The sequence below is a fragment of the Nothobranchius furzeri genome, chromosome 7 (genome assembly GCF_043380555.1).
Source record: "Nothobranchius furzeri strain GRZ-AD chromosome 7, NfurGRZ-RIMD1, whole genome shotgun sequence".
NCBI lineage: Eukaryota > Metazoa > Chordata > Actinopteri > Cyprinodontiformes > Nothobranchiidae > Nothobranchius > Nothobranchius furzeri.
This window is the reverse complement of record NC_091747.1, coordinates 64,983,166-64,988,165: the sequence shown is the minus strand read 5'-3', so window position 1 is coordinate 64,988,165 and position 5,000 is coordinate 64,983,166. Positions and strand designations below refer to the sequence as shown.

At 47.9% G+C, this 5,000-nt stretch overlaps 1 protein-coding gene across 1 annotated transcript in view; it reads left to right on the top strand.

Moving 5' to 3' along the window:
* The window catches only part of LOC107373288 (receptor-type tyrosine-protein phosphatase mu), a gene marked incomplete in the record, with an annotated part of 175,322 nt that overhangs the window by 63,292 nt on the left and 107,030 nt on the right, over positions 1-5,000 (top strand).

Sequence of the window (5,000 nt, the reverse complement as noted above, 5' to 3'; positions counted from 1 at the left end):
ACACACACACACACACACACACACACACACACACACACACACACACACACTCAGACCCTAACTGTGACCTTACTTCTATGTTCGCAGGTACGTTCTGTGTCTCTAACATGAAAGATTGTTGAACTGAATCTAGAATGAACGTCTGATGCCTAAAACGTTCATTCATTGAGAAAGTTCTCATGAACATCTGGTGTAGTTGTTTCTGCCAGGAACAGTAGAATTATGTAGTGCTGTTTACGTTTCTTTCCTCATCTTTACAGATTTGTCCCCACCAATATTCACTGATCCATCATGTAAATGTAATAATTATCCCAGGCGATCCGCGCTCGCCAACCTCCCCCCTGCTTTATAGCGATTGGAGAGACGAGTGTGTGCAGCGCTGTGCAGCACACACTCGGATGTGTTCTTTTTTGCCGTGTGTAACACCGACTCGGGGTGGGATGGAGGCATGTTGGAGGCAGGGTTAGTGAGAGCCGTCTTTACCGACTGTACACTCCACCTCCCTCTACTCCCCCACTTGTCCAGATTTAGGCTAACATCAGATTTTAACCATAGGCCCTATCAAATAAAAATGTTTTAAGCCTAGTCTTAAAAGTAGACAAAGTGTCTGCCTCACGGACTAAAGCTGGGAGCTGGTTCCACAGGAGAGGAGCCTGATAACTAAAAGATCTGCCTCCCATCCTAATTTTAGATATTCTGGGAACCACCAGTAGACCTGCAGTCTGAGAGCAAAGTGCTCGGTTAGGAACGTATGGAACAATCAGATCACTGATGTATGATGGAGCTTGATTATTAAGAGCTTTATATGTGAGAAGAAGGATCTTGAAACCTATTCTGAATTTAACAGGTAGCCAATGTAGGGAAGCTAAGACAGGAGAGATATGATCTCTCTTTTTAATTCTCATCAGAACTCTAGCTGCAGCATTTTGGACAAGCTGAAGACTTTTAACTACATTCTGTGGACTTCCTGAGAGTAATGAATTACAGTAATCCAGTCTTGATGTAATAAATGCATGAACTAGTTTTTCAGCATCACTCCTGGAAAGGATGCTTCTAATCTTAGCAATATTCCGAAGGTGGAAAAAGGAAATCCTACAAACCTGGTCCAAGCACTGAACCCTGTGGTACTCCACAAGTAATCCTGGAGTATGAAGAAGATTTGCCATGTACATTTACAAAATGAAATCTGTCAAGACAGGTAGGATTTAAACCAGCCTAACACTGTTCCTTTGATCCCTACAACATGTTCAAGTCTTTCTAAAAGAACATTGTGATCAACTGTGTCAAAGGCAGCACTGAGATCTAACAAGACTAGAACAGACACAAGATTCTTATCTGAGGCCATGAGAATATCATTTGTAACTCTCACTAACACAGTTTCAGTGCTGTGATACTCTCTAAAACCAGACTGAAATTCCTCTAACAGAGCATTGGTGTTTAAATGCTCACATACTTGGATGGCCACTATTTTCTCCAGGACTTTGGATAAAAATGGAAGGTTAGATATTGGTCTATAATTCATTGGGTCATCTGGATCCAGAGAAGGCTTCTTAAGTGAAGGTTTGATTACAGCAACCTTAAAATCTTGTGGTACATACCCATTTACTAAGGATAGATTGATTATATCTAGAATGGGGGCAGTAACCAAAGGAAATGCATCTTTAAATAATTTGGTTGGGATTGGATCCAAAATGCAAGTTGAAGGTTTAGATGAAGCTAATATTTTTGATAACTCTGAAAGCTCAACTGGATCAAAACGGTTCAAGCACAGATGAGGTTCTACAGTCACCTCTGAAGCTGCCTCACTTACTGAGGAAGAAGAAATCGCATTAGGGAGGAGATTTTGTTTCTAATAGAATTAATTTTACTTGTAAAAAATCCCATCAAATCAAATCAAATCACTTTTATTGTCACGTCACATGTGCAGGTACACTGGTACAGTACGTGCGAGTGAAATTCTTGTGTGTGAGCTTCACAGCAACAGAGTTGTGCAAAAATACAATAACATAAAAACAAGCAAAATATAAAAATGGCTAATCTAAGTAATAATATATATATAGTATGTAAGGTATATACGTTACTGAATGTGTGTACTATGTTTTTCTACGTGTGAGTGTGTATATACATGTTTTACAAATGAATAAAGTAAACAATAAGATAAGAGATATAAATATACAGAGGCTGGTATGTGCAGAGCAGAGGCATTAATGTACAGTATGGAGTGTGTAATGTTGGAGTTTCAGTAGTGAGGGTGAGGTGTCTGCGAAGTGTTCAGCAGTCTGATGGCCTGATGGAAAAAGCTGTCTCTCAGTCTGCTGGTTCTGGACCGGATGCTGCAGAACCTCCTTCCTGATGGAAGTAGTCTGAACAGTTTATGGCTGGGGTGACTTGAGTCCTTGATGATCCTCCCCGCTTTCCTCAGGCACCGCTTCCTGTAGATGTCTTGGAGGGAGGGAAGCTCACCTCCAATAATCCTTTCTGCACACCGCACTACTCTCTGGAGAGCTTTGCGGTTGTAAGCGGTGCTGTTGCCATACCAGGCGGTGATGCATCCAGTGAGGATGCTCTCAATGGCACAGCGATAGAAGGTCCTGAGGATGCGGCGGCTCATGCCAAATCTTTTCAGTCTCCTGAGAAAGAAGAGGCGCTGCTGTGCCTTCTTCACTGTATTGTTCGTGTGCACTGACCACGTAAGATCTTCAGCCAGATGAACTCCAATGAAACGGAAGCTGCTCACCCTCTCCACAGCGTCGCCGTTGATGGTGATGGAGGTGTGTATTCCTCTGCTCCTCCGGAAGTCCACTATCATCTCCTTTGTCTTTGTGACGTTGAGGGTGAGACTGTTGTCCTGACACCAGTGGGTCAGGGCGCTGATCTCCTCCCTGTAGGCCGTCTCATCGTCGTTGGTGATGAGACCCACCACTGTGGTGTCGTCCGCATACTTCACAATGATGTTGGAGTTTCTCGTGGCCGTGCAGTCGTAGGTGTAGAGTGAGTACAGGAGAGGGCTCAGCACACACCCCTGTGGAGCACCAGTGTTCAGTGTGACGGGGGATGAGGTGGTGCCGCCCAGTCTGACCACCTGGCGTCTGTCAGACAGAAAGTTAAGGATCCAGCTGCAGAGGGAGCTGCTCAGTCCTAGATCCTGCAGTTTCCTGTCCAGCTTCGAGGGAACGATGGTGTTGAATGCTGAGCTGTAATCTACAAACAGCATTCTCACATACGTGTCTCTCTTCTCCAGGTGTGACAGGGCAGCATGGAGTGTCAGGGCTATGGCATCATCAGTGGACCTGTTGTGGCGGTATGCAAACTGTAGACGGTCCAGTGAATCGGGCAGTGCAGAGCAGATGAAGCCCCTAACCAACTTCTCGAAGCATTTGCTCACGATGGGCGTCAGGGCTACAGGTCACCAGTCATTCAATGTGGAGATGGTGGAGGATTTGGGTACAGGAACAATGGTGGCCATTTTGAAGCAGGCTGGGACTACAGACAGAGAGAGGGAAAGGTTGAAGATGTGTGTAAACACTCCAGCCAGCTGACCCGCGCATGACCTGAGGACGCGGCCGGGAATCCCGTCCGGACCAGTAGCTTTGCGTGCGTTCACCCTCCTGAAGCACCTCCGCACATCCTCCTCAGACACAGCGAGCGCGCTGACGTCATCCGCGGTGCGCTCACTGTCCGGTCTCATGGAGTTCGCTGTGTCGAATCTGGCATAGAATGCGTTTAGATCCTCACACAGAGAGGCCGTGGTCTGCGGTGTGCTGGTTCTCCCTCTAAAGTCTGTGATTGTGTTTAGTCCCTGCCACATACTCCGGGGGTTGTCAAACTGTTGCTCCACCCTGTCCCTGTACTCACGTTTGGCTGCTTTGATCGTCTTCCGGAGTTGGTAACGTGCGTGTTTGTAGTCTGATGTGTTCGCGGGGACAAAGGCGGTGCTCCATGCCGCCAGCGCCGTTCGCACACCTCCATTAATCCAGGCTTTTTGATTCGGGAAGGATTTAACTGTTCTGGATGGGACGACATCTTCCACGCATTTCCTGATAAATCCGCAGACTGAGTCTGTGTACTCATCAATGTCTGTAGCAGCCGCGTGAACCATTTCCCAGTCCGCCCGATCAAAACAATCCTGCAGCGCAGACTCCGATTGGTCTGACCAACGATGCACCGCCCTCAGGGTTGGAGCTTCCCGTTTCAGCTTCTGTCTGTAGGCGGGTATAAGCAGGATGGAGCGGTGATCTGACTGGCCGAATGGGGCGCGGGGGAGGGCTTTGTACGCATCCCGGAAAGAGGTGTAGCAGTGTTCGAGTAGCCGGTCTCCGCGTGTATTGAAATGGATGTGTTGGTGTAGTTTTGGTGAGACTTTCTTCAGGTTACCCTTATTAAGGTCCCCGGTCGTAATAAACGCCGCCTCTGGGCGTACGGTTTCCTCATTGCTGATCGCGCTGTACAGTTCTCTGAGTGCTCGGTCAGTGTCGGCTTGTGGGGGAATGTAAACAGCCGTCATAACCACCGCTGTGAATTCTCTCGGTAGCCAGAATGGCCGGCACTTAATCATCAGGTACTCCAGGTCCGGAGAGCAGAAGGATTTGACCGGGTGCACGTTCGCATAATCACACCAGCTGTTGTTGATCATGAAACACACACTACCACCTCTGCTTTTCCCAGTAAGCTCCTGTGACCTGTCCGCGCGGTGCACGGAGAACCCCGGTAGTTGTACTGCGGTGTCCGGTACTTTGTCCGATAGCCAGGTTTCTATGAGACAGATCACGCAGCAGTCCCGCATCTCTCGCTGGAATGAGATCCGAGCCCGAAGCTCGCACAGCTTGTTCTCCAGGGACTGCACATTAGCCAGTAGTAAACTGGGTAATGGTGGTCTGTTAGTGCGTCGTCTCAGTCGAACCAGAACGCCAGATCTTCTCCCTCTGCGTCGGCGCTTGCGGCCTCCACGGGCCCAGAACAAAGGCGTCTCAGGTGAGATGAATGGGGGATCTGCAGCCGGC